Consider the following 7178-nt stretch of genomic DNA (forward strand, 5'->3'; position numbering starts at 1 on the left):
TTCACCTGGCCAACTTCCCTCCACCTGTCTCTATATCTGGGTACCACTGAGATTAGATTAAGACCCACCCTACTCCAGAATGACCTCTTGTATTTTCAATCACTTCATATACATGTGACAGCTGGATAATGAATAAGGAAGATAGTAGAAAAGTCACTGCATTTGAATTATGGTGTTGACAAAGAATATTGAAGGTATTATGGAATACCAGAAGAACAAATAAATCTGTCTTGGAACAAGTGTAGCCAGAATGCTCCTTAGAAGCTAGGATAGCGAGACTTTGTCTCTCATACTTTAGACATACTGTCAGGAAGGATCAGTTTCATCTTTGATGTAGAGAAACCCAGTTTATTTAATCATACTTGGTAAAGCTAAAAAGAGGAAGACCACCCAATGAGATGGATTGACCCAGTGGCAACAACAGTGGACTCAAACTTGACAATTGTGAGGTTGGCACAGTATTCTGTTCTGTTGTACATAGGATGGCTATGAGTAGGAACTGACTCAATGGAAACTAACAACATTCAGATTAGATTAGGATCCACCCTAATGGCCTCTTGGTAACTACTAACATCTTTAAAGACCCTATTTCAAATCTGGATTCCCCCCATCTTTCCTTTGTCTCTTTCATCTCTCTTACAAGGCTACTACTCAGTTTAGTTTAGGATAGATTAGGACTCTATTTCCAAAGGAGGTATCAGGAGTTAGGACTTCAATGTATCTTTTGGGGGAACATAATTCAATCCCATAACACATCCTTAAAACACTGTAGTAGCCTTCTAGCCTTCTGGTTTATCTAAAATAATATCCAAACCTCTTACTGGGGCTAACAAATCTCACAGGCTCATCTACAACTGATCTAGGGACACTGTCCTCCTTACTAATCTCCAACCACTTGACCTCCATTCTGATCCTAGATAGACTAAATCTGTGGGAACTTTTGCATTGCTGTTCCCACTGCCTGGTTGCTCCTCCTACTTACTCCTATCCTTTTCTCCCCAACACATCTGCACATGACCACCTCTGGTTAGTAAGGCTCAACTCAAGCATCACCTCTTCAGTGAGACCTTTCTTGGCCCTTTCAAACCAAATCTGCACCCCCCCCCCCCTTTCATTCTCTTTCACAGTACATGCTTTCTACTGTTCACAGTCCTGTTTGTTTGTTTATTGACTATTCTACCACCACCACCACTAAATCGTAAGTAACAGAAAAATAGGGAACTTTTCTTTTATGTTCACCACTGCAACTCCAGTACCAGGTACAAAAGATCTTCAATTGTTAAATGAATAAATATTTTCTCAACAGTTTCCATTGATATTTACCTACGCTGTGCATTAGTTTCTCCAGCCATAAAATGGTAATATTTGCCACCTAACTCATTTATAGAATAAGTATTTTTATATCTGAAGATATTCCTGAATCATGCCATACTGTAAGACAAACATGTATGTAGGAAATATAATAGCTATGTTGTTGTTGTTGTGTGCCGTGGAATTGGTTCTGACTCACAGCGACCCTGTACAGGGTTTCCGAAGCTGTAAATCTTTATGGGAGCAGAAAGCCTCATCTTTCTCCTGCAGAACAGCTGGTAGTTTCGAACTGCTGATCTTATGGTTCGCAGCCCGATTCATAACCACTACGCTATCAGAGCTCCATATAGTAGCTACACAATGAAAATATTCCTTACTTATCAGGTGAGATTCTGGATTATTTTTTTCATTTAAATCATGAATTGAGTGATAATTTACATGGGAAAACATTGGTTTTACACTATCGTTGCATTGCAATGATTACAATCTTCCTCTGTGCATCATCATTCAACAGTATTTGCTTCTATTCCCTCTGTTTTTGTTTTGTTTTGAGGAGGGATGTACACAAAAACACTCGGGAATATATAATCATTTAAACAACCAAAGGGCAGTGCAAGCCTGTCTCCTGGCCGCAGCACTTAGTCTTTCTCATTCCATGAGTCTAGAGTCCTCAATTGCTCTCTCTCTCCATGTCCTCATCTCTGCCTCCATCTCTGGTATCACTGTTTCTCTGGATAGGGTCCCATATTCCACTCATGCTCCTCTCCTTTGATGGCCCTAGGGTCCTCTGATCCTGGACTGTAAGATTAACTACTCCCCTCCTTTTGTTACAAAACTGCTACCTTTTCAGTTGTGACAGGCACAATCAGTCATGATATTTACTCACTATTGAATCATAAAAATCTTATCCCACATCTCTTTTCATCACACCCATCTAGACAAGAAAAAATCTATTCAGTGGGGATTCTACCTTTCCATGCACACTCTTAAACCAACCACCCTCTTGAAAACTTGTAAGCCACTCACTTCATGCCTTTATTACCCCCTCATTTTAGGTAGTCAATGTCTAAGTTTCCCCTCCCTATCTACCATATACATAGAGGTGATAGGATTGATACTTAATGTGAAGAATCCTTCTCTCTCAGTATTTTGAGCTACTATATCCATAATTATAGATTAAGTTAATCAAATTATAGTAATTTACACTTGTTTCCTTTATCAAAAATTGTTTTTTTATCTTCCTCTAGTCGAGTTCTGATCATTAAGCCATTGAGGCTAGGTGCTAAGTTTGGGCATTCTTGTGCATCTCCCCTTACTTCATATTAGCTGGATGCTTCACTCTCAGCTCTAGCTCTGTGATTATTAAACTATAGTCCATATGTAAAACTTTACTTGTGCCTTGAATGTTGTAAACATTCAATAAGTAGTACCTAGTGATAGTGGTGATGAGATTGGTGGTCTTTAGAGGCACAATAATAGGCCCTGGTGAGGCACTATAGGCTAAGCACTGGACTGCTAGCTGCAAGGTTGGTGGTTCAAACCCACCAGCTGCTCCTTAAAAACCCTATACATGGTCACTATGAGTCAGAACTGACTTGACAGCACTTAACAACAACAGTGGTAGTGGTGATGAGGTTGGTGATCTTTGGAGGCACAACATTAGAAACTTTATTAATAGTGCTGATTGAAGAATTTCAAAAGACTCTACCCATTAACCCAAGGTTTTTCAATTTCTATATTAAAATATTGATTTTCTCAGCCCTCAATATAGCCAAGCAGGATCTGGGGTAGAGGAAATCCCTGAATTATTTGCCTAGAGAGACAGTTCCATCTGCTTATCCCAAATGAAACAAAAAAAAATATAATTTTGTTCTTTTATTTTTTTACAAAATAATTTTCTATGTGTGTCTTTATATGGAGAAAGATAAACTTTTAAGCACTGAAAGGTAGTTTAGTCTAATATGTTCATTCCTGAATTAATTCAACAAATGTTTATTGAGTACTTACTGTCACTGGGCCCTAAACTGGGTATTGTAGAAAGGAAAGATATACCCATTCATAATCTTAGTGAGGAACAGACCATTAATTATCCTGAGGGGTAAGGTGTGGAACTAAAAAGCATACATTTTCCTTTCAAGTCTAAATGTCTGAGTTTTAGATATAGGAATGGATTAAGTAGGCCATTTTCTTATAAGGTCTCAACATTTTATTGTGGAGTAAGGTTTATTCTTCTCCCAACAGCTTTTGGATGTGGTCCTTAGATCAGCCAGATAGCATATAGAACTAAGAATAGCTCAATGCAAGGGAAGAAAGATAGTGAAACAGCCTGCATGGATGTTGTTGCTGTTGTTTGGTGCCATCGAGTCAGTTCCGAGTCATAGCGACCCTATGCCCAATAGAATGAAACAATTCTCACAACTGACTGTTATGATGTTTGAGCCCATTTTTGCAGCATTGTTTCAATCCATCTCCTTGAGGGTCTTCTTTTTCTATGACCCTCTGTTTGCTAAGCGTGATGTCCTTCTCCAGGTACTGAGTCCTCCTGATAATATGTCCAAAGTGTGTGATGAAGTCTCGCCATCCTCACTTATAAGGAGTATTCTGGTTACACTTCTTCCAAGACTGATGTTTGTTCTTCAGGAAGTCTGTAGCACTTTCAGTATTTTTCGCCAACACCAAAATTCATATACATTGTTTCTTCTGTAGTCTTCCTTCTTCATTGACCATCTTTCACTTGTATATGAGGTGATTGAAAATACTATGGCTAGGGTCACTGGAGTGCATCTACCCTGTGTGACAGAGCATTCCAATTCAAGGAGACAGGCACCACTGAGAGGAAGGATGGAAGAGAAATGTGGCTTGACTCTCATCCTCCCTACTGTTAGCCCTGTCTTATTTTCTGATAAGTCTGAATATTTCTCTTCAAGATCACTTCCTTAATTATCCTCTCATTTGTAAAACTTCAGGTATCATACTAAGAGTGTGATGAGGAAGTTCTGGAGATAAGGATTAAAATGCTATTAACTATCATTAGCTATCATCTGTGTAACAGTTTACAGATTATATACCATCTCACATAAAACAGCTGCCGTTTACTCTCTATAATTCCAACCTAAGTACTACTGGTGAAACTACAACCAGATTGATGTCTTTCTCTCTGAAGACACATATCCCAAGAGGTAAGCAAAAAATCAGAAGTGGCTAAATCTTTTAGGTTCTCAGGAGGATAAATGCAATGTTTATCTTCACACAAAATGGCCATATTAACTCATACATAGTAAAGATAATTTCCTTTTTAAAAGAATGCAAGGGAGTTCTGAATCTAATTTTACTGATGTAAACTGAAGGATCCCATGAGCTACAATGATTATAAACCTTCACTGTAGCAACCCTCTGTTCAAACTGGTTACATTAGGGTCATAAAGCTTTAAGTTCGTTTAAAATTGAAAATGGATATGATGAATATATTAACTTAATAAATGTTTACTTTATGAATTCACACTGCTTCCAAAGACATTCCGAGCCAAACTCAACAGTTCGCTTACTTAGGATATTTTTTCTCTTCTTTCAGTATTGAGTGTTTACTACATGTAAGGCACTGTGCAAATATATTGTCTTCCCTGGAAATTACTCAAATGGGAACCTAATTGGTGAAGACAACTTTGGAGAGAAATGAAAACTTTTTAAGCATTGAAAGCTAATTTAGTCTAATAAATTCATTCCTGAATTAATTCAACAAATGTTTATTGAGTACATACTGTCACTGGGCCCCAAACTAGGTATTGTGGAGAGTCCTAATGAGGAACAAACCATTAATTATCCTGAGAGGTAAGGTGTGGAACTTATCAGAGAAATTTTCCTTGAAGAAGTGACACATGAACTAGGAATTAAGGATTGAATTCAGGAGAGTCAGAAAATGTTGGGTAAGTACATTCTAAGCAAAGTGAGTCTTGGTGTGGTGCTGCAGGATAATATGCTGGACCACAAGGTCAGTTTGAGTCACAAAGTCGACAGTTCAAATCCATCAGCCATTCCTCAGAAACCCCATACAGGATGGCTATGAGTCAGAACCAACTCGATGACACTTAAGAACAACCAAGCAAAGTGAGCACCATATGCAAATGCACATGAATGAAAAAAAACTGCAGTTCAAACCCATCAGCAGCTCCTTGGAAACCCTATACAGGGTCGCTATGAGTGAGAACTGACTAGACGGCACTTAGCAACAACAACTGCAAATGCAGGTGGATGGGAGGGCAGGATTGGTCATGAAAGGCATGCTATAAGCACCATGCTCAAGTTTAATGGAGATAATAAAAGAATTGTAAACAAGGAAGCGACATGTGCAAATTTTCCTATTAGGAATATTAGTTGGGTAATGGTATGAAGAATGGTTAACAGTGTGAACAGGAGAAAGTAGGAAGAATAATTAGACACTGTGATAATCCATGCAAGAAATGATAAGGAGATGCCTTTGAGACATAACCAGTTGGTAGAAAGGCCCAGAGCTGGTGATTGATTAGTTCGAGAGGTGTTGAAATGTTTGTAAGATTATCTCACAAATGAGCCAACTGACCTAGAGTGTATCAATGACCCGAACAAGGGAGGTCATTCAGCTAGTTAGCAGCAGTGTCAATATTAGACATTAGGTCTCCTGATTCCAAATCCATTGTTCTCACTATTATACTGTTTGGTTATTTGTAATTATGTGATTTAGGAGAACTTGCTACTACTATAGCCTTTGTGTATGTGTTGGGAAAAGTACAAGCATTCCACTCATTTACATTTTAAAAATTATTTCAGGAATGCTTTGATATTTATATATTTTTGATCTTATAGTCAAAATGTTTGTTCTTTTTGGAATATATCATCAATATTATGTTTGTTGTTGTCAAGTGCTGTTGAGTTTCCAAGGTGGGTTTGAAACACTAATTTTGTGGTTAGCAATCAGTGCTTACCCTACAGAGCACACCAGGATGCCATCAAAATTATATACTATTGAAAAATATCCTGGTTTTCTCTAAAGTTATTTCAAGAACACAAGCTTCAAAAATGGGACAAACAATGAAGATGTTAAGAAAGTCAATGTTCTATTGCTCCATAAACTGTATATACTTATGCAGAACATTTGAATCCTGGTATGGCACTGTAGGATAAGCACTAGAATGCTAAATATAAGATTGGCAGTTCAAACCCATGAGCTGCTCCTTGGAAACCCTATACACGGTCAGTATGAGTCAGAACTGACAACAACAACAACATGCAGAACATTGGACTCTTTCCTAATGATGTTATACTATACCTAATGATGCTTAACATCTTTACTATAACGAGGATAGGTGGAGACCTCTAGTCAAACTCTTTCTTAAGTGCTCAACTCATATTTTATATGTTGTTGTTAAGTTGTTCTGACTCATAGTGACCCTGTGTACAGTTTCCGAGGGGCGGCTGGTGCATTTGACTGATGACCTTGTGGTTAGCAGTCACATGCTTATCCTACAGTGCCACATCAGGACTCCAGTATTTTATATAAAAAGAAGAATTCTGTAAGCATATGAAAGAGATGCCAGTTGCCTCAAATGAAAGATTTACCTGAGTTGTTCCATTGCAACTTACATTCTTCTATATGAGTCTTTGCTCTTTCCATTTTGAAGTGACCACACATGATTACTAACCTCCAAGTAATCAACATTCTTATCAATGGAGAAAAGATTGCAGTTGTCAAGGACTTCATTCTTCTTGGATTAACTATCAACATTCATGGAAGCAGCAGTCAAGAAATCAAACAACGTATTGCAATGGGAAAATCTGCTGCACAAGACCTTTTTAAAGTGTTGAAGAGCAAAAATGTCAGCTTGAGGACTAAG

General features: G+C 38.0%; 1 pseudogene; it reads left to right on the forward strand.

Annotated features, from left to right (window-relative positions):
* The first annotated feature begins 5050 nt into the window (after positions 1-5050).
* The window catches only part of LOC102831006, a 93955-nt pseudogene continuing 91827 nt past the window's right edge, over positions 5051-7178 (forward strand).

The sequence above is a fragment of the Chrysochloris asiatica genome, unplaced genomic scaffold (genome assembly GCF_000296735.1).
Source record: "Chrysochloris asiatica unplaced genomic scaffold, ChrAsi1.0 scaffold00128, whole genome shotgun sequence".
In the NCBI taxonomy this organism is placed as follows: domain Eukaryota; kingdom Metazoa; phylum Chordata; class Mammalia; order Afrosoricida; family Chrysochloridae; genus Chrysochloris; species Chrysochloris asiatica.